Source organism: Pongo pygmaeus, chromosome 6, assembly GCF_028885625.2.
Source record: "Pongo pygmaeus isolate AG05252 chromosome 6, NHGRI_mPonPyg2-v2.0_pri, whole genome shotgun sequence".
In the NCBI taxonomy this organism is placed as follows: Eukaryota; Metazoa; Chordata; class Mammalia; order Primates; family Hominidae; genus Pongo; species Pongo pygmaeus.
The window spans coordinates 29,776,950-29,804,088 of NC_072379.2; the positions used below are offsets into that span (position 1 = coordinate 29,776,950).

A 27,139-nucleotide genomic window follows, 5' to 3' on the forward strand; every position below is an offset into this window, starting at 1 on the left:
GAGGAAAGGAGGGATGGAGGGAACGGAGAGAAGGGAAGGGGAGGGAGGGGAGGGAGGGGAAGGAAAAGAATGGAGAAAGGAAAGGAAAGGAAGAAATTTATTTTGTACAGTTCTGGAGGCTAGGAAGTCCTAGGTTGAAAGGCCTGCATCTGGTGACGGTCTTCTTGCTGCATCATCCCATGGCAGGACAAGAGAGTGGGAGAAAACAAAAGGGACTCAACTCTGTTACAATAAGCCCACTCCTGTGATTACTAAACTATTACCACAATAACATTAATTCATTCATGAGGGCTCTCTTTATTAGGCCCCACATCCCAACTGTTGCATTGAGGATTGAGTTTCCAACACATAAACTTCCAACACATTTAAACCATAGCAGAGCCCTTATGTAAATTCAACCAAGAGGAGCTGGGAAAATCAAAGGCATGAGAAAGACAGCAAAGTCTAGCAGAGAAGTATGTGCAGGTTAAGGAAAAAAGTCACAATGAATCCTGTAGTGCAGACTACTTTGTACAAAACACCTAAAAATGATCTCATTAACTCCCCCAACTCACCTGCACCCACATCTAAAAAGCCACACACATGGATCACGAGGTCAGGAGATCGAGACCATCCTGGCTAACACAGTGAAATCCCGTCTCTACTAAAAATACAAAAAATTAGCCAGGCACGGTGGCGAGTGCCTGTAGTCCCAGCTTCTCAGGAGTCTGAGGCAGGAGAATGGCATGAACCCGGGAGGCAGAGCTTGCAGTGAGCTGAGATCATGCCACTGCACTCCAGCCTGGGCGACAGAGTGAGACTCTGTCTCAAAAAAAAAAAAAAAAAAAAGAGCCATACACAGCACCACCAAAGGCAGCATTCTCCTCAAAACATGAGCTGTGAGAATCCAGACAGACACCCAACCTCAACAGCTCCAGAACAGCCCCAAGACAGCTCCTCCCTAACCACCACTCAAGTAACCAGCTGGGAAAGTATTCAGAAAACCCAAATCCTGACACACCACTACCAAACAACTTAAAACAGCAAAGAACAACCCATTTAAATAGCAATGCCAGCTGCCAGGAACAGTAGGGACAATGAGTAGAAGAAAAGCAGACCTCTTGGGGTCCACCAAGACCCGGTCTCTCAGCGTCAGCACTTTCAAATGCAGAATCCATTCATCTCTGAGGCCTGTGGTGCTTGAGTCATGTTGTCCTCAAAGATAAATGAGCAGGCAAGCTGGCTAGAAAACCACTCAAGGTATTACTCTTTAAAGAATCTTCATAGGGTCAAAGAGGAATGGGTCTACACGCTATGTGTATTTCCCACAGATTCTGAGGATGATGTCAGTATCCCTTTGCAGATGTGTTTAATACTTTGCAGTCATTTGTATTCCTGCCACTGAGCGCCAGTGCTTTTCTAATTTGAACACATTCCAGCTCACGCTGACCCCAGCTCCATGGATCTGGTTACCATTAGCCAAGACCGTCATCCATACTGTACCTTTTAAAGAGTCCTAAAAACAGCTCTTCCCCTACTCTTCAAAGACAAGTAAAAATGTCTGCCAAAGAAATGGGGAAAAAAGATTCAGAGACAGAATACAATTAACATACTATCAAGAGAGCAAAAAGTGAAGGGAGAAGAGAAACTAGGAAAATCATATGTGACCTCACACCTATTTCCAAAGCTGGGCTACTATCCTTTTGCTTGTGTCTAAATAAGGCACCAATTTTAAGCTGCTACTGGAAAAAAGGAAAAGAGAAAGAAAGAAGCAGGTCCAGGCCAGGTCCAGTGGCTCACTCCGGTACTCCCAGCACTTTGGGAGGTCGAGGCGGGTGGATCACCCAAGGTCAGGAGATCGAGACTAGTCTGGCCCACATGGTAAAACCCCGACTCTACTAAAAATACCAAAAAAAAAAAAAAAAAAAATTAGCCAGGCGTGGTGGTGCATGCCTATAATCTCAGCTACTCGGCAGGCTGAGGCAGAATCGCTTGAACTCGGGAGGCAGAGGTTGCAGTGAGCTGAGGTTGCACCACTGCACTCCAGCCTGGGCAACAAGGGTGAAACTCCATCTCAAAAAAAAAAAAAAAAAAAAAAAAAAAAGAAAGAAGGTGGTCCAAATCTTACAGTAAAACTTTTAGCATAGAAAATATGCTATGGTGAGAATTCCATTCCCTGGTTACTTACCCCATAGGCTGAAGAGCTGCCTCTACCTCTAAGGATCAGGGCACTCTGTGTTTGATGGCAGAACCTAAGTCAGAATCCAGCACAATCCCTGACAAGTGACAACATCAGGGTGAGTTATCCTGACCTTGACATTGCTTCTCCAGCTCTCCGATTAAAAAAATACACATAAGAACCAAGGAAGAGATCCCTCCTTGCCACCTCAGTTGTTTGAAATTAGCTACTCAAGATCCATTTTGTCGAGATCAACAGCTCCCATGAGAGACTGTGAGGCAGATCTGATCACTCAGAGGGCTAAAGGCAACCTTATAAAACCTGATGATGTGAAAGGAGGATGTAGCTGCTGCTCAGAAACTCCACTAGTCCATCTTGGAAAGAAAGAATCTATAAACAGAGTAATTCCCAGTTTCCAATTCTAGGCCTTACAGTTTTGCTGGGTGTCTCTAAGCTTTTTTTTTTTGGAGATAGTCTCACTCTATCCACCAGGCTGGAGTGCAGTGGTGCAATCTCCACTCACTGCAAACTCCACCTGCTGGGTTCAAGCAATTATCATGCCTCAGCCCCCTGAGTAGTTACCCACCACCACACCTGACTGATTTTTGGGTTTTTTTTTTTTTTTTTGAGACAGAGTCTCGCTCTGTCGCCCAGGCTGGAGTGCAGTGGCACAATCTCGGCTCACTGCAAGCTCCGCCTCCCAGGCTCATGCCATTCTCCTGCCTCAGCCTCCCAAGTAGCTGGGACTACAGGCACCCGCTACCACACCCAGATAATTTTTTTGTATTTTTAGTAGAGATGGGGTTTCACCATGTTAGCCAGGATGGTCTTGATCTCCTGACCTCGTGATCTGCCCACCTCAGCCTTCCAAAGTGCTAGGATTACAGGCGTGAGACACCGCGCCCGGCCTGACTTTTTTATTTTTAATAGAGGTAGGGTTTCACCATGTTGGCCAGGCTGGTCTTGAACTTCTGACCTCTGGTGATCCACCTGCCTCGGCCTCCCAAAGTGCTGGGATTACAGGCGTGAGCCACCGCACTGAGCCTTCTGCTCTTTCTTATTTTGCCCACCTAATGTAAGAAAACTAAGCTAAAATAAACTTTATAACCAAACCAAAATTAAGTTCTCTAGGTGGTATGGCTACTATACTCAGCAGACTTCAACTTCCCTTGACCCAAAAATGGCTATCTACAAGTCACCATCCTCAGAGTACATTTCAGATGCAAACTAGAATACATCGGTGTACAGTATGAAAGTCCAGAGTCTTTGCTTGAGTAAAACTAGACGCAGCAAAACCGTGGGTTTCGTGCATGATTCGTATTGTAAGAGAGGTCATGGGGAGTAGAATTAAATATGACACCTTCAGCCGGGTGCAGTGGCTCATGCCTGTAATCCCAATACTTTGGGAGACCAAGGTGGGCAGATCACCTGAGGTCAGGGGTTCCAGACCAGCCAGGCCAACATGGTGAAACCCTGTCTCTACTAAAAATACAAAAATTATCCAGGTGTGGTGGCAGGCACCTGTGATCTCAGCTACTTGGGAAGCTGAGGCAAGAGAATCACTGAAACCTGGGAGACAGAGTTTGCAGTGAGCCAAAATTGTGCCACTGCACTCCAGCCTGGGTGACAGAGCAAAACTCTTGTTTCAAAACAAACAAACAAACAAACAAAAACAAATATGACACCTCTTGACTTACGACCAAAGTTCCTTCTAAACTCAGTTTGGGGCACCATATATCACAAACCAGATGGCAAGAAATTAAATAAATTTTGGTCTTTTTCATGCCATCTCAATTAATTACATCTTGGTCAATTCACAAACATGTTTCAGCAAATGCTGGAGGAGTTTTTCTCTCTTTAGGAGTCCTCTTTCACTTTACCTGCTTAACAAAAGACCACACACACTTAGAAAGAGGATGAAAACAGGGCAGCTTCAGGACATGCTGCACAGGGAAAACTGACTATCCCAAAAAGAGGGCTCTACACCCCCCTGACAACTCCACAATAGACTGGCTACACACAAATGCCTGAAGGAAGTTTATCAAGCAAATGAACAGTTGACTAGGCACAGTGGCTCATGACTGTAATCCCAACACTTCGGGAAGCTGAGACGGGTGGATCACCTGAGGTTGGGAGTTTGAGACCAACATGGAGAAACCCTGTCTCTACTAAAAATACAAAAAATCAGCTGGGCGTGGTGGCACATGCCTGTAATCTAAGCTACTTGGGAGGATGAGGTAGAAGAATCTCTTGAACCTGGGAGGCGGAGGTTGCAGTGAGCTGAGATCGCACCATTGCATTCCAGTGTGGGCAACAAGAGTGAAACTCCATCTCAAAAAAGAAAACAAAGAAAAGAAAATGAAGAGTTGGTAAGATCAAGACTTCTGGCCCAAAGGGCCTGCAGCTGTTCTGACCATTTATCAAAAAATCTTAATTTAAATGGAGACACACTGGACTGTGACATGCAATACAAGAATTAAAGCAGCAAAGGGTCTTGATTTGGGTTTCCTTTCCACCCTACACAGCTCCAGTGAATGGAGGTGTGAGCATGCCTGTGGTGCTCCTGACACATCTGGGGTAGTTCCCATTGACAGTGGTCAACCTTTGGGATTTTCTACACATTGCAGGGTCATCGTCCATCTATGCTAAACTAGAATGTCCAGATAAAAGCTCCTGTTTAGAGACTGGAGAGAAAATTGTCAAACCTGAAAGCCCATGAACTATCTCAGTCTAGGGAGAACACATGTAGGAAAGACTACAGAATCTGATGTCAGAAGCCTAATTTCAGGTTGACCCATACACCTTTATGATTGTGAGTAATTAACTTACTTTTCAAGGCTCTGTTATTCTCTCATCAATGAGAAAAGTGGACCAAATACTCTCCCAGATCCCTTCCAATCTTAACATCCTCTGACTTTATGATTAAAGGCTGCAGTGGCTCATGCCTATAATCCCAGCACTTTGGGAGGCTGAGGTGGGCAAATCACCTGAGGTGGGGAGTTTAAGACCAGCCTGACCAACATGAAGAGACGCTGTCTCTACTAAAAATACAGAATTAGCCAGGTGTGGTGGTGCATGCCTGTAATCCCAGCTACTTGGGAGGCTGAGGCAGGAGAATTGCTTCAACCTGGGAGGCAGATGTTGTGGTTAGCCGAGATCATACCATTGCATTCCAGCCTGAGCAACAAGAACAAAACTCTGCCTCAAAAGAAAAAAAAAAAAAAAAGTGATACTAATAAAGCTAAAACTGTGGCTTAACCCCAATAGGAGCCTGCTGGGATTATGCTAAGCAAAAACTATTCCACACAGAGCCACTCTGACCATGCTCCTCCCTACACCAGCTATCATACAGATATGCACCACTGGTATGAGAACTCCCTTCTACAGAGGACACTGACTGATTCAATAATAGGCTGATTTAGTCATTCAACCAAAAAATATTTGCTGAGCACCTTTCTAGGTATTTAGGTATACAAGAGAACAAAACAGACAAAATCCCTTCCCTCATGGAGCTTACGTTTTAGAGAAAGAGGAAGAGGAGTCAGATATCAAATAGGAAATATGAGTTGAGGATATATTTTATGCAGAGCAGCCTGGAGTCCCTTGATAAGGTGACTTCTGAGCAAAAATCCAAAGCACTGCAGAGTGAGCCATGCAGACACTAGGGGAAGAATGTTCCAGGCAGAGGGAACAGCAAGGCCCAGAGACAGGACAGGGTCAAGCATGCCTGGCATGTTAAAGGAAACACCATGAGCTCAGTGTTTATGCAGAGGAGTAAGAGCAGGAGAGTAGCAGGAAGCAGTGAGACAGGTCGTAGGGGCCAGATCATGTAGAAAACAAAGCCACTCGAGAGTTTGAACAGACAGGTAAACATGTTCTGAATTCCACTGTAAAAGGATTGTTCTAGCTGTTGTACTTAGAGTAGACTAGGAGGGCGGGGTGGCTCAAGCCTGTAATCCCAACATCTGAGAGGCCGAGGCAAGTGGATCACTCGAGGCCAGGACTTCAAGATCAGACTGGCCAACATGGCGAAACTCTGTCTTTACTAAAAATACAAAAAATTAGCCAGGCCTGGTGGCTCATGCCTGTAATCTCAGCTACTAGGGAGGCTGAGGCAGGAGAATCACTTGAACCCAGGAGGTGGAGGCTGCAGTGAGCCAAGATCAAAACATTGCACTCCAGCCTTGGTGACAAAGCAAGACTCCGTCTTAAATTAAAAAAAAAAAAAAGAGAGAGAGAGTAGACTGAAAGAGGCAAGCATGGAAACAAGGAAACCAGTTAGGAGACTACGGAGATAATCCAGGTGACAGATGATGGCAGATGGGTCCAGGGTGGCAGCAGTGAGGAGTGAAGAGGGACAGACTCTGGGATATATTCTGAAGTTGAATCAACTGGACACTGGAGGACAGGATGATCTTGGAAAATCTTGGGACTACTGCAGAATGGAATGAAGCCAAATGGCACTAAATTCCAACATATACTGTGAAATCCTGGGATCAGGGATTTGTTCACCTCTGTCACCTACTGTCCCACCCAGTACTTGGCACATAATGGGGATATAAAAATCTTCAATTCTTGAATGAATAAATGTAGAACTGAATATTTTACAAAGCCAAAAACCCTGAAATTTGATAGGTCACTAGGAGACCAAAAAGCATCTGGTACTAGATATATTTTACTAACAATGGATCCCCTCCCCTGAGTAAATCTATTTCTCTTTTTTCTTTTTTTTTTTGAGACAGGGTCTTGCTCTGTCACCCAGGCTGGCAGTGGTACAATGTTAGCTCACTGCAACCTCTGCCTCCCAAGATCAAGCAATTCTCGTGCCTCAGCCTCCTCAGTAGGTGGGACTACAGGAACCCACCACCATCCCCAGATAATTTTTTTTGTGTGTATTTTAGTAGAGATGGGGTTTCACCATGTTGCTGAGGGTTGTCTCAAACCCCTGAGCTCAGGCAATCCACCTACTTTGGCCTCCCAAAGTGCTAGGATTACAGGCATGAGCTACCACACTCAGCCTGAATCTCCTTCTTTTTATAAAAAAAATTCCCTTTATAACTTATTTCACAGTAGTAAGCAATGAAGCTGATGAACAACTTCACATAAATACAGTTGAAAATCTGAACAACTTGGCCATTTCCCTGAGAGGCCAGATGTAGTCAACAAACCTCATACCACCTCAGTAACTTCCAACTAAAATACAGGAATAAATGTTACACAAGTAGTAAGCTCATGTTCTTATAAATAGTAAATCATGTGCCAGGCACCGTGGTTCACACCTGTAATCCCAGCACTTTGGGAGGCTGAGGCAGGTGGGTCATCTGAGGTCAGGAGTTCAAGACCAGCCTGGCCAACATGGTGAAACCCCACCTCTACCAAAAACTACAAAAATTAGCTGCATATGGTGGTGCGTGCCTGTAGTCCTAACTACTTGGGAGGCTGAAGCATGAGAATCCCTTGAACCTGGGAGGCAGAGGTTGCAGAGAGCCGAGATCATGCCACTGCACTTCAACCTGGGCAACAGGGCGAGACTCTGTCTCAAAAATAAAATAAAATAAAAATAAAGGCATATACGACGTCACTTACATGGACAGGTGTTAAGGGCTTGTGTGGAGGAGTTATGGATGAGGACGAAAGTCGACTTGGAGACAATGGAGGCTAACTGGAGTTACTGGATGAAGAAAGGAGGGAAAGAGAGAAAAGGAAAAGGGTAAAGGGAGTGGAAAATTCGCCTCAGTGTAGAGGTCATCTCTGATTGCTGACAAAGGAAAATGTTGGAGAAGGTCTGAAAATATTGCTAAAGGTTGGTAGTTTCAGAAAATCTTGTAATATTTCCTTCACTTTAAAAGAAAACTCAGCTCAAAGGTTTAGTAGCAGTTGTTTCTTTTCCCCCATGGATTTCAGAGTAGTTGAACCATTCAGCCACAGAAAATAACTCCAGTATCAACCACATTGGAGTACTACCAATAAAGACATGGGACTCTCCTCCTCTGAGGTCGAGCGCTTCATTCACTTGCTGCTCAGCCTCCTCTTCTGCCCATCCTCACCTCCTTTTCTGGCATCTGTTCCTCCCATGGAGGACTTCACAGCCTCCTCACAGAGCCAGGTGCCACCTCCCACTCTTCGAGGCTCCATCACCTGCCTGGCTCCACTGCCTTCTCACGTGTGACCTCTACCTTTCACCAAGCTGAGGACACAGTGCACCCATGGTGTGTTTAAGGAGACAGTTCTGATGGCCACAAAATTCTGTCATGTGGTCTGTGATTTGAATTGTCCTGTCCAAAGACTAATGCATGGTCCACGGTCAGGCCAAGTAAGGTTATGTTAAAATGACAAACCAGCAAGTACCTTTAATTCCTTCCAAGATCTTTTATGAGTGGGAGAAAGTCGAGTGCTGTTAGTGATGGCAAGAGTGGAGATTCTCCTTCTGGTGACACCTGCTGCACTCTGGTGACGATGGCAGGTCCAGCACTGCTCCAGCACCAAATCCTTGCAGTGTCTTCTATGGCACTTGCACATTCTTTATGTAATACAGGCTTCACATTCACGGTTTCTGTAATCACTGTCACATCTGCCCCTAATGAAAGCGGTGACTGTACTCCTCACAACCTTGAATTTGAGCTTTGTCTTCAGAAATGAAGTTTTCTACAGGTTTCATCATCTTCAGACCAATGCAAACTGAAGATCTACCTCCAGTAATATTTTTATTTCTCTATTACTTCCCTTAGCAAAAAATGTGTAACTTCCAATCTTAAATTCTTCACCAATGCTTTGATACTTTGGCTAAATCAAAAGCATACTGAGGGCATGGTGTGGTGGTTCACACCTGTACTCTCAGCACTTCGGGAGGCCGAGGTGAGCGGATCACAAGGTCAGGAGTTTGAGACCAGCCTGGCCAACATGGTGAAATCCCATTTCTTCTAAAAATACAAAAATTGGCCAGCCATGGTGGCATGCACCTGTAATCCCAGCTACTCAGGAGGCTGAGACAGAAGAATTGCTTGAACCCGGGAGGCGAAGGTTGCAGTGAGACAAAATCATGCCACTGCACTCCAGCCTGGGAGACAAAGCGAGACTCCATCTCAAAAACAAAACAAAACAAAACAAACAAACAAAAAAACCCGTGCTTAACCTATGAGTTAAGCACTGAGTTTTGTCTTCTCCACTGCAGAACTCCTGGACAAGGATAATTTTCTTACCCTACTACAGAATTTCTCAACCACTTTCCATGCCATAATCCACAAAAAATCTATTTGGCACACTGACTGACCTTAAGTAATTGCCCCCAGGTACTGTGAGAGCTGAAGGAGCAGTATTTCAGGACACACCCATTAACCCAACTTGAGAACATTTATTCACCTTAGTATTCATGAGAATGATTAACTGCACAAATTTGTAAACACCTAATACATACACATAATTCATACTTGATTCCCAACACTTATTTCCTGACAATACAAAACTTCGTACTAAATGGCCATTTATTAGTTCTTGGCAACATAAGTTCCTAAGGTAGTGGATGATCTACAAATTGTGGCCAATTACTCTGACAATGCACAATGGCAAACAAAAAGATGGGAAAGAAAGAAAGGTACACTTACAGCTCTAATAAAGAAACTAGGCCGGGCACGGTGGCTCATGCCTGTAATCCTAACACTTTGGAAGGCTGAGGTGGGCGGATCACTTGAGGACAGGGGTCCAAGACCAGCCTGGCCAACATGGCAAAACCCCATCTCTACCAAAAATACAAAATTTAGTTGGGCATGGTGGCATGCACCTGGAATCCCAGCTACTCGGAAAGCTGAGGCAGGAGAATTGCTTGAGCCTGGTTGCAGTGAACCTAGATCACACCACTGCACTCCAGCCTGGGTGACAGAGTGAGACTCTGTATCAAAAAAAGGAAGAAAGAAAAAAAAAAGCTTGGGTTACCCCTACACTGCATCTGTTCATATTGATAAATCACAGAGTGCCTATATTGAGCTTCTGCAAAAGATTTCTTGGGGAGGTGAAGGAAGGAGCAGTTCCATCATTTTAAAACATTAATTTTTAAAAGCTTCAAGATTAATCTGTGCTTTTAAAAACGATTTCACAACTATCTTACCTGTTGTATTTGTTCTTGGCTGAGTGACTTCAGTTGTATTGTGAGTAAGAAGTTCTGGTCTGTAAAAAGAGTTGATATTAATATTATAATAAAACATTTAGAAGATATTTACAGGTCTTTCTCACACAGCTTTGCACTGCTAACTATTATTATTTAAGAAAGAGTCTCATTCTGTCATCCAGGCTGGAGTGCAGTGGCACAATCCTGACTCACTGCAACCTCTGCCTCCCATGTTCAAGCTATTCTCCTGCCTCAGCCTCCCAAGTAGCTGGGACCGCAAGTTTGCACCACCACACCTGGCTAATTTTTGTATTTTTAGTAGACACAGGGTTTTGCCATGTTGGCCAGGCTGGTCTTCAACTCCTGACCTCAGGTAAACCACCCACCTCAGCCTCCCAAAGGGCTGGGATTACAAGCATGAGCCACTGCATCTGGCCAGTTTTTAAACATAATCCATTCTGCCTTCATTTTACAGTGAAAAAAAATCATTTTGGTGACTTGAATTTTGAAAATAGCAATTTTCAGACATTCAGGTGAAACCACTGGATGTCTCCAAAGTCATCTTTTTTGTAAGATAAATATGCAAAAGTCACTTTTCCCCCAAACCAGCTCAATTATATTTCTGAATCTTAAGATGAACTGTCCCACAGCACAGCCAGAAGGTGCTTGCTGTATCATCTTAAACCTTTCCTCTCCCTTATAACTCAGTACCAACGAATATACACAGATGCACAACCTCAATCAGTAAGCAAGACTCTACCCACTTCAACATTCCTTCCACGAACAGAGAGAGGCCTTCTCTTCCTACCCCCAACACTCAAACTACCCATGTGTTTCCATTCAAAATCAAGCCAGAATAACTCTTCTAAAGGGCAGATCCAAATTATTTTAAGAGGAAACTGCTATGAGACCATTTAATGACTGCCACTGCTTCTGTAGGAGCCAAGGCCTTCCTCTGGCCACAAAAGTCTATCTAAGCAATCCCACCACAACCACATGGCACTCCTCACTCCACAAAGAATGTGTAATGTATATGAAGATGTGAGAGATGTGAGCATATTTGACTCCTCTCTGCCTTTACTCATATTTGAAACACACTGCCTCCCTTCTGGATGCACAAGTGACTGATCTGGGTGTGCCATCCTTGCCTTCTCCCCAAAAAATGTTCAATAAATCTTCATTGCATTTTTCTTAGTATTAAGCGTCCCAAGGACAGGGTTCTTGCTAGACCCAAATTTGCACATCTGATGCTTATACTAAATAAATGTTTGTTCAATAAATGAATCTAAATGTTAATTTTAATATAAAGAAGTCACGATGAAAGGGGAACAAAAGGCCCATCTTTGTCAAATTAATCTCTCCTTAGGGAAGACAATGAATTTGTTTCTGCAGATTATCATCTTACCTCTTCATAACAAATTTAATTCGATTGCCCTCTTGAAAGATGTTTTCCAGCCTTGGGATTCCATACCATGAGGGTCTTCTGAAAGGAATGTTTTCTGGTAGTCCTTCCACATTCAGATCATTCACATGTGCTTCAAATTTTTGGTACAATACAGCCTTGGCTTCAGTGCTCCCCAAGGCTTCAGCTGAACACAACCAAAACAATTCAGAAGATTATGTTTGTGTTGAAATCAGATTTTTAGTACATTCCAAAGCAAGGTGCAGGTCAATTTTTTTTTAATTGGAAAAACTCTAGAAACATATTTACTAACTATTGAAACAGACTTAAAGCAAAGGCAAGTATAAATGACCCATCATTAGACAGATCAACGAGACAGAAAATTAACAAGGATATTAAGGACTTGAACTCAGTTCTGGACAAAGCAGACCTAATAGACATCTACAGAACTCTCCACCCAAATCCACAGAATATACATTCTTCTCAGCACCTCATCGCACTTATTCTAAAATTGATCACATAATTGGAAGTAAATGCAAATGCAAAAAAACAGAAATAATAACAGTCTCTCAGACCACAGTGCAATTAAATTAGAACTCAGGATTAAGAAACTCACTCAAAACCACACAACTACATGGCAACTGAACAACCTGCTCCTGAATGACTAGAGGGTAAATAACAAAATTAAGGCAGAAATAAAGACTTTCTTCAAAATCAATGAGAACAAAGACATAACATACCAGAATCTCTGGGACACATTTAAAGCAGTGTTTAGAGAGAAATTTATAACACTCAAGGCCCATAAGAGAAAGCAGGAAAGATTTAAAATTGACACCCTAACATCAAAATTAAAAAAACTAGAGAAGCAAGAGGAAACAAATTCAAAAACTAACAGAAGACAAGAAATAACTAAGATCAGGGCAGAACTGAAGGAGATAGAGACAAGAAAAACCCTTCAAAAATTCAATGAATCCAGGAGCTGATTTTTTGAAAAGATCAACAAAATAGGTAGACTGCTAGCCAGACTAACAAAAAGAGACAAGAATCAAACAGACACAATAAAAAATGATAAAGGTGTTATTACCACTGATCCCACAGAAATACAAACTACCATCAGGGAATACTATAAACACCTCTATGCAACTAAACTAGAAAATCTAGAAGAAACAGATAAATTCCTGGGCACATACACCCTCCCAAGTCTAAAGCGGGAAGAAGTCAAATCCCTGAATAGACCAATAACAAGTCCCGAAATTGAGGCAGTAATTAATAAGCCTATCAACCAAAAGTAGTCCAGGACCAGACAGATTCACAGCCACATTCTAACAGAAGTACAAAGTGGAGCTGGTACCATTCCTTCTGAAACTATTCTAAACAATAGAAAAAGAGGGACTCTTCCCTAACTCATTTTATGAGGCCAGCGTCACCCAGATAAAACCCGGTAGAGACACAACAAAAAAGAAAATTTCAGGCCAATATCCCTGATGAACATCGATGCAAAAATCCTCAATAAAATACTGACAAACCAAATCCAGCAACACATCAAAAAGCTTATCCACCACGATCAAGTCAGCTTCATACCTGGGATGCAAGGCTGGTTCAACATACACAAATGAATAAACGTAATCCATCACATAAACAGAACCAGTGATAAGAACCACATGATTATCTCAATAGATGCAGAAAAGGCCTTCGAAAAATTTCAACACCACTTCACGCTAAAAACTCTCAATAAACTAGATATTGATGAAACATATCTCAAAATAATAAGAGCTGTTTATGACAAACCCACAGCCAATATCACGCCAAATGGGCAAAGTCTGGAAGCATTCCCTTTGAAAACTGGCACAAGACAAGGAGGCCCTCTCTCACCACCCCTATTCAACATAGCATTAGAAGTTCTGGCCAGGGTAATCAGGCAAGAGAAAGAAATCAAGGGTATTCAAATAGGAAGAGCGGAAGTCAAATTTCTGTTTCCAGATGACATGATTGTGTATTTAGAAAACCCCATCGTCTCAGTCCCAAATCTCCTTAAGCTGATAAGCAACTTCAGCAAAGTCTCAGGATACAAAATCAATGGGCATCCCTACACAACAACAAAAGACAAACAGAGAGCCAAATCATGAGTGAACTCCCATTCACAACTGCTACAAAGAGAATAAAATGCCTAGGAATACAACTTACAAGGGATGTGAAGGACCTCTTCAAGGAGAACTACAAACCACTGCTCAAGGAAATAAGAGAGGACACAAATAAATGAAACAACATTCCATGCGCATGGATAGGAAGAATCAATATTGTGAAAATGGCCATACTGCCCAAAGTAATTTATACATTCAATGCTATCCCTATCAAGCTACCATTGACTTTCTTCACAGAATTGGGAAAAACTACTTTAAATTTCATATGGAACCAAAAAAGAGCCCACAGAGCCAAGACAATCCTAAGCAAAAAGCACAAAGCTAGAAGTATCAGGCTACCTGACTTCAAACTATGCTACAAGGCTACAGTAACCGAAACAGCATGGTATTGGTACCAAAACAGATATATAGACCAATGGAACAGAATAGAGGCCTCAGAAATAAAACCACACATCTACAACCATCTGATCTTTGACAACCCTGACAAAAACAAGAAATGGGGAAAGGATTCCCTATTTAATAAATGGTGTTGGGAAAACTGCTTGAGCCATATGCAGAAACTGAAACTGGACCCCTTCCTTACACCTTCTACAAACATTAACTTAAGATGGATTAAAGACTTAAACATAAGACCTAAAGCCCTAAAAACCCTAGAAGAAAACCTAGGCAATATCATTTAGGGCATAGGCATGGGCAAAGACTTCATGACTAAAACACCAAAAGCAATGGCAACAAAAGCCAAAACTGACAAATCAGATCTAACTAAAACTAAAGACCTTCTGCACAGCAAAAGGAACTGTCATCAGAGTGAACAAGCGAACTACAGAATGGGAGAAAATTTGTGCAATCTATCCATCTAATAAAGGGCTAATTTCCAGAATCTACAAAGAACCTAAACAAATTTACAAGAAAAAAAAAATCAAGTGTTGAGATATGAACAGACACTTCTCAAAAGAAGACATTTATGCAGCTAAAGAACATACCAAAAAAAGGCTTATCATCACCGGTCATTAGAGAAATGCAAATAAAAACCACCCCAGTTAGAATGGCGATCATTAAAAAGTCAGTAAACAGCAGATGCTGGAGGGGATGTGGAGAAATAGGAATGCTTTTACACTATTTTTTGGGAGTGTAAATTAGTTCAACCATTGTAAAAGACAGTGTAGCAATTCCTCAAGGATCTAGAACCAGAAATGCCATTTGATCCAGCAATCCCATTACTGGGCATACACCTAAAGGATTATAAATCATTCTACTATAAAGACACCTGCACAAGTATGTTCATTGTGGCACTATTCACAGTAGCAAAAACTTGGAACTAACCCAAAAGTTCATCAATGATAGACTGGATAAAGAAAATGTGGCACATATACACCATGGAATACTAGCCAGGTGTAAAAAAGGATGGGTTCATGTCCTTTGCAGGAATATGGATGAAGCTGGAAACCATCATTCTTAGCAGACTAAAGAAGAGAAAACCAAAAACTGCATGTTCTCACTCATAAGTGGGAGTTGAACAATGAGAACACATGGACACAGGGAGTGGAGTATCTCACATCGGGGCCTGTCAGAGGGTGGAGGGCTAAAGAAGGGATAGCATTAGGAGAAATACCTAATGTAGATGAGGGGTTGATGGGTGCAGCAAACCACCATGGCATGTGTATAGCTAGGTAACAAAACTGCACATTCTGCACATGTACCCCAGAACTTAAAAGTATAATAAAAATAATAATAATCACAAAATGCTGCCCCCAATACAAGGCCACAATTTAATTAGAGCCTATAAAACAGGACAAACAAAAATGTCACTCTGTTTCCTTCACTCCACAACTTGTATGTGTGGCTTACAATGCATTTACTTTAATATCAGTCTTGATAAACTCTGGGGCAGAAAACCAGGGGTAACCCACCTAATCCTTTCATGAAATGTCTAACATGGCCTCAAGTGTGTGGGATCTTTCTCAAGCCCCCATGCTTCAGTGCCATTTGCTGATAGCCCTTCCCCATGAGTGAAGAAGCTGTGTCACTAGTTGAACACTAGGTACAAGAGAGCATGAGAATCATGCTTGCAGCTGTAGTTAGCTGGGGAGCTAGTGGACGGCACTGCTCCATGATTGTACATTCTGAGTTCTCCCATTTTAATGATAACTGTATATGTTTTCTATCTCTGAAGATTCTTGCATTTTTACATATCAGAATCCCAAGGCTGATAAATATTTAAAAAATTAAAATAATAATAATAATAAAAATAGCCAGGCACAGTGGCTCATGCCTGTAATCCTAACACTTTGGGAGGCCAATGTGGGCGGATCACAAGGTCAGGAGATCGAGACCATCCTGGCTAACATGGTGAAACCCCATCTCTCCTAAAAATACAAAAAATTAGCCAGGTGTGGTGGTGGATGCCTGTAGTCCCAGCTACTTGGGAGGCTGAGGCAGGAGAATGGTGTGAACCTGGGAGGCGGAGCTAGCAGTGAGCAGAGATCATGCCACTGCACTCCAGTCTGGTTGACAGAGTGAGACTCCATCTCAAAAATAAATAAATAAATAACAATAAATGACCCATCATTAACAGCCAGATTTTGGCAAATTTAACTGTCCTGGTCCCAAGACAATCTTAATAACTCTAAGATCTTAAAAGACTAAACACTATTTTTCAATATCCTGAGAAAGAGAAAGAAAATCATTATAGACAATAAAGAATACAACCTAAATACTATTTGCTTTTTCTTTTTTCTTTTTTTTTTTTTTTGAGACGGAGTCTTGCTTTTTCACCCAGGCTGGAGTGCAGTAGCATGATCTCGGTTCATTTCAACCTCCGCCTCCTGGGTTCAAGTGATTCTCCTGCCACAGCCTCCTGAGTAGCTAAGATTACAGGTGCCTGCCACCACGCCTGGCTAAAATTTTTGTACTTTTCAGTAGAGTTGGGGTTTCACCATGTTGGCCAGGCTGGTCTCAAACTCCTGACCTCAAGCGATCCACCCACCTCAGCCTCCCAAAGTGCTGGGATTACAGGCATGAGCCACTGCACCTGGCCTGCAAATACTATTTGGAAGCAGCCTTTTGCTACTAACTGCTCATGACAGTAATAACCCTCCTCCATCGGCTGCTGCAAACTGGCATTTCAGGCTAAACTTTCATCTACACAGGAACAACAAGATCAATCTTCTTTACCCCTTCAACCTTGTGAGCATGCTATTAAAAAAAAAAATTTGCACAAAGAATTAATGGAATGGGAAATTTAAAAAGTAAGCAGAGGCCTGTTTAGATTACAAGAAGCATAACAACCAAAGTTAGCACATGAAGATTGTTTGGATCCAGATTTAAAGCAAAATTTTTCAGATAATAAGAAAATGAGATACTGTTCAGGTAAGAGTGAGGAAACTTGGCTAGGTGCAGTGGCTCACACCTGTAACCCCAGCACTTTGGGAGGCCGAGGTGGGAGGATCACCTGACGTCAGGAGTTCAAGACCAGCCTGGCCAATATGGTGAAACCCCATCTCTACTAAAAATACAAAAATTAGCCAGGTGTGGTGGCGTGCGCCTGTAATCCCAGCTACTCAGGAGGCTGAGGCAGGAGAATTGTTGGAGCATAGGGGGCAGAGGCTGCAGTGAGCCGAGATTACACCATTGCACTCCAGCCTGGGCGACAGTGCAAGACTCTTTCTCAAAAAAAAAAAGAAAGAAAGAAAAGGGTGAGGAAACTCAACTAAGGGCTGCATATGAGCTGATACCAAAAAATCATTGTTCATTTTGTCAGATGTGATGAGATAGTGGCTGTGTAGGAATACATAAATGCTGTTCGGGGATGCACACTGAACAGATAAAATGATGTGATGACTGATTTGCTTTACAATATTCCCACAAAGGGAGGTAAAAGAACAGAAGAACAAAATGTGGGACAATCTTAAAGATCACAGAAATTGAGGAATGGGTATTTTAGTAGTCATTGTACTATTTTCTCTACTTCTGAATAGGTATAAAAATTGTAATTTAAAAATGTAAACTAAAACAGCCAGGCGCAGTGACTCATACCTGTAATCCCAGCACTTTGGGAGGCCAAGACAGGTGGATCACATGAGTCAGGAGTTCGAGACCAGCCTGGTCAACATGGTGAAAGCCTGTCTCTGCCAAAAATACAAAAAAACAAAAAAAATCAGCCAGGTATGGTGGCAGGCACCTGTAGTCCCAGCTACTCAGGAGGCTGAGGCAAGAGAATCACTTGAACCCAGGAGGTGGAGGCTGAAGTGAGCTGAGATTTTGCCACTGCACTCCAACCTGGGCGACAGAGTGAGAATCCACCTCAAAAAAAAAAAAAGAAAGAAAAAAGTATAAATGAATTGACTAATCCCTGCTCTGAAGCCACATCCAAACAGAACTCTAAAAAAAAGATTCAAGCAATTTACATGGCGCTGTTTATATACACCTCTCCCTCACACCTCTGTAACATTTAAATATTTTGCAACATGATGGGTGGGAGTGGCTCAAAGCTGGACATGCTGGCATGTGCCTGTAGCCCCAGCTACTTAGGAGACTGAGGCAGGAGGATAACTTGAGCACAGGAGTTCTAGTCCAGCCCAGACAACATAACAAGACCCTGTTTCTTTTTTTTTTTTTTTTTTTTTTTTTGAGATGGAGTTTGACTCTTGTTGCCCAGGCTGGAGTGCAATGGTGCAATCTCGGCTCACTGCAAACTCTGCCTCCTGGGTTCAAGTTATTCTCCTGCCTCAGCCTCCCTAATACCTGGGATTACAGTCACACACCACCACACCCAGCTAATTTTATATTTTTAGCAGAGATGGGGTTTCTCCATGCTGGTCAGGCTGGTCTTGAACTCCCGACCTCAGGTGATCTGCCTTCCAAAATGCTGGGATTACAGGCATGGGCCACCACATCAGGTCAATCCTGTTTCTTTAGAAAGAAAGGTTGGGGAGCTGTCAGGGAGCTCACTGATGAATTATTTTGGCAATATCAACAATTGCTATCAAAACACAACTATAAAATCCAAAATTATACCTATTCCCAGATCTTTCTCCTTACTTCCAAACTCATTTATTCAACTGTCTCCTCCACCTCCACACCTCAACTTAAATGTCAACTCAAAATAAATTAATAATTAATTTCTGTGTTCTTAGATTGGCTTTCCTCTAACATCTCAAGACTTGTCTTAAATTCTTACTTAATGTTATTAGCACCAAATCTGAAGGACTCTAGTACAGAGACTCTTTGATATAAGAAACGTGTTTTTGAGAAACCACACAAAATGAAATAATTATTATAGCTGTAAAAACAAATATGCCCATAAACAAAAAACAGTAAAGGATTAAAGGCTTTCAGTCACACTAGAGAGTGATGTTAAATTAAATTATTCTGTTAATTCAAGAAAATACATAAACCTAATTCCAACGAATTTGCTATAAAATAAAAAAGAACCAATTGTTGAAGTTGAGAGTGAAAAAAGTGGAAGTTTTAGAAAGAGGTGAGGCCAACTGCAGAATGTGCTCATTACATATCACCAAGGCTGCCCCAATCACATCCCCTACCTCCCCATCCCCTTATTCTACTTAATTCTACCCCAGATCTTAACACCTTACACTGTAAATATCTCCTACTTACTACACGTTTCCCCACCAGATTGAATGCTCCAGAATGTATGGGGCAGTTCCCCCGCACCTCACTCACAGGTGCCAAATGACTGCAGGATTATGAGGCTGGAAGTAGTAAATATTTCCTCAATACTTGCAGTGGTTCACAGCAATGAAAAATCTAAGATTTCCTCTCTCCCTTTCAGGAACCTTAAAGAAAGCAGCAATACTGTCAGAGGCATCTGAAAGAGAGCAACTCGATCTTAAATAGGAGCTGGGTAAAATGAGGCTGAGACCTACTGAGCTGCATTCCCAGATGGTTAAGACTTTCTAAGTCACAGGGTGAGGGAGGTCAGCACAATATACACGTCATAAAGACCTTGCTGATAAAATGGGTTGCAGTAAAAAAGCCAGCCAAAACCAAGATAACCATGAGAGTGACCTCTGCTCGTCCTCACTGCGATACTCCCATCAACTCCATGGCAGTTTACGAATGCCATGGCAATGTCAGAAAGTTGTTCTGTATGGTCTAAAAGGTGAACCATAAAATTAATCCACTCCTGGCCGTGTGCAGTGGCTCTCACCTGTAATCTAAGCACTCTGGGAGGCCAAGGCGGGTGGATCACCTGAGGTCAGGAGTTTAAGACTAGCCAGGCCAACAAGGTGAAACCCTGTCTCTACAAGAAATACAAAAAAAATTAGCTGGGTGTGGTGGTACATGCCTGTGATCCCAGCTATTCAGGAGGCTGAGGAAGGAGAATCACTTGAACCCAGGAGGCAGGGGTTGCAGTGAGCCGAGATCACACCAGTGTACTCCAGCCTGGACTCCATCTCAAAAAAAAAAAAAAAAACCACAGTATGAGAGGCTGGGCATTGTGGTTCATGCCTACAATCCAAGCATGTTGGGAAGCTGAGGTAGGTGGATCACCTGAGGTCACAAGTTCGAGACCAGCCTGACCAACATGGTGAAACCCCATCTCTACTAAAAATACAAAAATTAGCTGGGCATAGTGGCAGGTGCCAGTAATCCCACCGACTTGGGAGGCTGAGGCAGGACAACCACTTGAACCTGGGAGGTGGAGGTTTCAGTGATCTGAGACCACACCACTGCACTACAGCCTGTGTAACATGAGCAAAACTCTGTCTCAAAAACAGAACAGTAAGAGAAAACTGAAGCTGAGTCCTACCCATTGTATTTACTTTCCTAAATAAAACATTATAAAAAACATTACTCAGTAATATAATTTAGTTGAAGGGGAAAAAAACAGACTTATCAAATTTTTTTGCAAAAAAGCTGATCCATCATTTTCCCTCATTTAGTGATTCTGGCATACCATATTCCTTCCCCATCAAAATCACAGGAACACAAGTTTTCTCAATCTAATGGGTTTAATAACTTGGGTTATTAAATATTATTATAAAATAGGCAGTATTTTTCTTTCCTGTGACTATTTTTTTTTTTTTTTGAGATGCAGTCTCGTTCTGTCACACACGCTGGAGTGCAGTGGCACGATCTCGGCTCACTGCAAGCTCCGCCTCCCGGGTTCATGCCATTCTCCGGCCTCAGTCTCCTGAGTAGCTGGGACTACAGGCGCCCGCCACCACGCCCGGCTAATTTTTTGTATTTTTAGTAGAGACAGGGTTTCACCGTGTTAGCCAGGAGGGTCTCAATCTCCTGACCTAGTGCTCCACCCGCCTCAGCCTCCCAAAGTGCTGGGATTACAGGCATGAGCCACCGCACCTGGCACCTGTGACTAATATTATTTCTAAGATCCAGAATGTATTTATTACCGAAACAATGCTGACATACACTGCACAAAAAAAGAACCAGACATTCATTAAAGCTAGGAAAAAGCAGAACTCAGTGTGTTCAAGAACCACTAGCAGGCAGGACAGGTTGTCTCATGCCCGTAATGCCAGTACTTTGGGAGGCTGAGGTGGGCAGATCACCTGAGGTCAGGAGTTCCAGACCAGCCTGGCCAACATGGTGAAACCCAAACTCTACTGCAAATAAAAAATTAGGCAGGTGTGGTGGCAGGTGCCTGTAATCCCAGCTATTCGGGAGGCTGAAGCAGAGAGAATTGCTTGAACCCAGGAGGTGGAGCTTGCAGTGAGCTGAGATCACACCACTGAACTCCAGTATGGGCAACAGAGGAAAACTCCACCTCAAAAAAAAAAAAAAGAGAACAGCAAACAGCTAGCAGGTGCCATTTGCTATGGGGAGACTAGGGATATGATCTTGCTGGCAATCCTTCCATTTTAGTAAATCTAAACAGTGTGATCCCATTCTTTTTTGTCTGCACTCCACTCTAGAGCCAAAACAAGAAAATCAATCATATTTCTATTTCTTTCAAAACACACTTAACAATTAAGAGATGATACGCATGGCTCCATGCTCTAAAAGGAACCTTCTTATGTCCTGGGTATCGTGGACATTTGATGAATGCTTGTTCAGTTGGCTAGTGTAGACTTCAATAATAAACTGTTCAGTGCATAATGTCAGATAAATCTTGCATCTGAAAAGCAGGACAAATATTGTTCTTTTAGTTCTGTCTACCCATAAATGCAACACTTACATGTATTTATAATGGGTTAATAAAAAGAAAATGAGTTTATTGTTCAAGAGAGTATTAGAATTTTGACAACATGAATTCTCCTGTCCTGGAAAATTAATTAAAATTATTTAATTTTAAATAATTAAAAGTAAGAGGGATATTATTTCATGTGAAAGGTACCATTAAAAAAATCATTGTTAAGCATTAAATAATTATTTCACATAATCTTCTGACTTAAGACTGCAGACCTACTGCCTGAAGCTGGTTTATCAAGTTGTAAGTCTTCACGTGTTGAATTCATAAGTTCATGTCTGAAGGGTGAGAATACTTAATATTCACTAGGCAATATTCAGCAAAGTAATATTCACTGGTGCATATTTTACATTTCATTACCAAGGGTGGCTTTGAAAAAAAAAAAAGACAGGCTGGCCATGGTGGCTCATGCCTGTAATCCCAACACTTTGGAAGGCTGAGGCAGACAGATCATGAAGTCAGGAATTCAAGACCAGCCTGGCCAACAAGGTGAAACCCTGTCTCTACTAAACATACAAAAATTATCCAGGCGTTGTGGCAGGTGCCTGTCATCCCAGCAACTCAGGAGGCTGAGCTAGGAGAATCACTTGAACCTGGGAGGCAGAGATTGCCGTGAGCCAGGATCACACCATTGCACTCCAGCATGGGTGACAACAGCGAAACCCCAGCTGAAAAAAAAAAAAAAAAAAAGAAAAAGAAATAGAAATATCCCATTACTTTAAGGCAATGTAGATACAGCCAGAATTTCTACAGAAGTCTGAACCACATTATAAAGCCAGAAAAACATACTAGCTAATATTATTTAATACATATAGCACTAAATGGAAGAGGTAATATTTTCTTTTACTTCTTTTTTTTTTTTTGAGACAGACTCTTGCCCTATCACCCAGGATGGAGTGCAGTGGCAGAATCTCGGCTCACTGCAATGTCCGCCTCTTGGGTCCAAGCAATTCTTCTGTCTCAGCCTCCTGAGTAGCCGGGACTATAGGCACCCGACACCATACCTGACTAATTTATATATTTTTGTAGAGACGGGGTTTCATCGTATTGGTCAGGCTGGTCTTGAACTCCTGACCTCAGGAGCTCCGTCCACCTCAGCCTCCGAAAGTGCTGGGATTACAGGCGTGAGCCACCATGCCTGGCCGGAAAAGGTAATATTTTCCAAACATATACATTAGCGTAACCTTATTGGACTTATAAAAATAACTTTTTTTAGTAACAGAAGCAGAAGATTCTCCTGAACTGTATCATTTCAGCTAACATTTATTTACTTAAGATTAAAATAATATAACAGCTATAAAAAGTCAAGAGGTAGCCAGGCACAGTGGCTCATGCCTGTAACCCAAATACTTTGGGAGGCCGAGGCAGGTGAATCACCTGAGGTCAGGACATTGAGACCAGCCGGGCCAACATGGTGAAACCCCATCTCTACTAAAAATACAAAAATTAGCTAGGCATGGTGGCAATCACCTGTAGTCCCAGCTACTAGGGAGGCTGTGATGGGAGAATCACTTGAACCTGAGTGGTGGAGGGTGCAGTGAGCTATGATTGCACCACTGCACTCCAGCCTGGGTGACAGAGCAAGACTCTGTTTCAAAGAAAAAGTCAAGAGCACGGAGAGTATTAAATTCAGACATAACCAATGGTGTATCATCAGAACAGCTCCATTTTTTTTGCTATCATTATACGTTAAGGTCAATTAGCTAAACACGAATATTTGTACTAAAGTTTTAAGTGTACCATATAACACATTATTGCTGACTTAGGTTTAATGTCCTTTGCCGTACAATATACCTGAATATCATACTTATATATCACAACAAAAGTATCTTTCCCTAAGGCAATTACCATTAATACTGCTTTAAAGTTATAAAATGTGGGCTGAGGTGTGGCTCACACCTGTAATCCCAGCACTTTGGGAGTCCGAGGCAGGCAGATCACAACGTCAAGAGATCAAGACCATCCTGGCTAACACGGTGAAATCCCGTCTCTACTGAAGTACAAAAAGTACCTGGGCGTGGTGATGCACCCCTGTAGTCCCAGCTACTTGGGAGGCTGAGGCAGGAGAATTTCTTGAATCTGGGAGGCAGAGGTTGTGGTGAGCTGAGATTGCAACTCCAGCCTAAACAACAAGTAGGAAAGTTTGTCTCAAAAAAATATATATATATAAAATGTGAGAATTGTTTTTATAATTTTACAACACCTGAGCAATACTGTCTTTAAACTAAATAATCTAATAAATCACCATCACAACAAAAGCCCCACAAGATAATCTGTTTCACCTTATAAAAAGCACTGACATTTAGTGTGTGGTAATCTGTTGCAGCAGCCACAGGAAACTAGTATTGTACTGAAGCCTCAACACCCACATGAAGGGGCTGGGCATGGTGGCTCATGCCTGTAAGCCCAGCACTTTGTGAGGCCCAGGTGGGTGGATCACTTGAGGTCAGGAATTCGAGACCAGCCTTGCCAACATGGTGAAACCCCATCTCTAAAAATTACAAAAATTAGCTGGGTGTGGTGACACATGCCTATAATCTCAGCTACTCAGGAGGCTGAGACATGGAAACTGTTTGAACCCAGGGTGAGGCGGAGGTTGCAGTGAGCCAAGATTGTGCCACTGCACGCCAGCCTGGGTGACAGAGTGAGGCTCCATCTCAACAACAACAAAACAAAACAAAACAAAATAAAACAAAACAAAACAAAACCCCACCTGAAGAAGGTTTCCGTTCTGTCAACAGTCCCCCACCCAACCTCTCAGAAGCACACAGTCTTTTGCTGTGGGCCATGGAGAGGAAGACGGAAGCGCCTCCTCATTGTAGAGGCCTACCCAGGAGAAACTCAAGGGAAGGCACTCCCAGGCCGGTCCTTCTGCCAAGGCCATTTTCTTTTTTTTTTTTTTTTCTTGGGGTGGGGGGGCACAATTTCACTCTGTCTCCCAAACTGCAATGCAGTGGCACAATCTCAGGTCACTTCAACCTCTGCCTCCCCAGTTCAAGTAATTCTCCTGCTTCAGCCTCCCGAGTAGCTGGGATTACAGGAACATAGAATGTCTAGCTAATTTTTGTATTTTTAGCAGAAATGGGGTTTTGCCATGTTGCCCAGGCTGGACTCAATCTCATCGCCTCAAGTGATCCACCTATCTCAGCCTCCCAAAGGGCTGAGGAGTGAGCCACCGCACGCAGCACTCACCAAGGCCTTTGGTGGCAGGCTTTTTCCAGGTGACCACTCCTTATCTGGTCTGGTTCTGCCCCACTCTCCCTCTAACCACGTTGGAATCCCTCCCTACTTTTCAGTAGAGGAGAGTGTGTACCCCAATCTCAGCTTGGTATGATTCAGATCTGCATGTACCTCATTAAACCTGGCTGATCCTCAAGCCCTGGAGAAAAAAAGGTCTCTCTGTGAGTATGATACAGGACAGGTCTGTCCCCAGGACCCTGGGAGAGGGAAGCCCAATGTCCCACCAGGTTGGCAGCGCTGGGGAAGGGAAAGTGTTATGGTAGCCCCAAGACTAAAAAGAGACAGCAGAGGGAGCAGGACATCACTCCCATAGAACTCATGCCACTGCCTGAGCGAGGTGAGGGAGGAGTGCACCTGAGTGACGTGAGGGGGCAGAGAGGCATGGTTCCAGGGCAGCTCTCACCCTTACTTCCTGCCATGTTACTCTGATCCCCTGCAGGTGAGCCTGCCCACTTTTGGCTTAGGGCTGCTTCTGGGGCCTGTGCTCAAACGCAGCCCCCCATGGCCATGGCTCCAGGAGTGGGGCAGAGCAGGGAGGAGTCCTAGATAGAGGAGAGGCTGGGGCAGGAGGGAGTGGGCCTCAAACTCCAGGAGGGGGCCCTTCTCATAGGTCCTCTTTTCCGGCCTCTCTTTACTTACCCCTGGGCTGATCACCTGGGGAAGAACTGAGGCAAGCTTTCTCATCCTCAGGTCTGAGGGGTTCAATTACCGGGCCCAAGTAGCTGGGATTACATGCATGCACCACCACGCCTGGCTAATTTTGCATTTTTAGTAGAGACAGGGTTTCTCCATGTTGGTCAGGCTGGTCTCGAACTCCTGACCTCAGTTGATCCACCCACCTCTGCCTCCCAAAGTGCTGGGACTACAGGTGCGAGCCACTGAGACTGGCCAAGAAATCCTTTTCTAAAAATGAGCTGGGCTCGGTGGCTCATGCCTATAATCCCAGCATTTTGGGAGGCCAAGGTGGGTGGATCACTTGAGGTCAGGAGTTTGAGACCAGCCTGGGCAACATGATGTAACCCCATCTCTACTAAAATAAATAAATAAATAAATTAGCCAGGTGTGATGGTGGCCACCTGTAATCCCAGCATCTCAGGAGGCTGAGACAGGAGAATCACTTGAAACTGGGAGGCGGTGGTTGCAGTGAGCAGAGATCATGCTACTGCCCTCCAGTCTAGGTGACAACAGTGAGACTCCATCGCAAACAAAAACAAAAAACCAGATTCCATCTCAAAATAAATAAATAAAACAAAAAATGTGGTATGGCAATGAAAATAATTACTGTGTTAAAGACAGTTTCGTAGAAAATAAAAGACCACTCAGATACAATAAGCTGTCTTTTTAGATGAGTATACTTGTTATTCTTATTTTACAGCTAAAGAAACTGGCTCAGAGAATGTTACTTGATTGGACCATGTTGCATTTCTGGACGGTGCAGCTGAGATCAGACTTTGTGTGTAAATCCACTAGCCTACCAGGGTGCTTCTCATAAAGGTAAGAAATGTAAATTTGGCCTAATATACAAAGTTGCCAGGGCAGCACTGGGTCAATTCTACATACAGTACTTCTATATTCATCAAGAGAAACCTTAAGGGAAGGTGAAAATGCTTCTAGAAGGCAACTGGACACCAGCGCCCTGGCTTGCTGCCTTTGGGCTCTTCCTCTAAGGCCAACAGTGACCTGAAATTACCAACTGTTTCAATCAAGTGGACAAAATGGTACCAAAGTCGTCAACATCAGACAAATTCACTTGAGGACTTATCTATGTGCTTTGAAAGACAAAACTGCTTTTGTAAAGGATACTGTATTTTAGAAAAACAAAATCATATTAACAACTAATAACACTGTAAAATGCTGATGTGTTGAATGCTACTTTAGAAAAACATGTTCAAATCCAGGAAAAAAATTTCTGATAGAAAACTAT

The 27,139-nt window shown here is 42.9% G+C and overlaps 1 protein-coding gene across 15 annotated transcripts in view; it reads right to left on the minus strand.

Moving 5' to 3' along the window:
- LOC129040409 (putative uncharacterized protein FLJ44672) overlaps positions 1-27,139 on the minus strand; it is a 72,514-nt gene that overhangs the window by 35,348 nt on the left and 10,027 nt on the right. For 3 of the 15 annotated variants that reach the window (XR_008503614.2, XR_008503620.1, XR_008503615.1), the window contains 5 exons: positions 23,987-24,097; positions 21,754-21,903; positions 11,665-11,848; positions 10,260-10,318; positions 7,745-7,829 (listed from right to left, as the gene is read on the minus strand). The gene's annotated coding sequence lies outside the window, so the exon portion shown is untranslated. Of the gene's footprint in view, positions 1-1,482; positions 1,541-2,167; positions 2,256-7,744; positions 7,830-8,506; positions 8,736-10,259; positions 10,319-11,664; positions 11,849-19,484; positions 19,598-21,753; positions 21,904-23,874; positions 24,098-27,139 lie in introns of all 15 variants that reach the window. The other 12 variants (XR_010126876.1, XR_010126879.1, XR_010126880.1 and 9 more) reach the window with 11 other exon arrangements.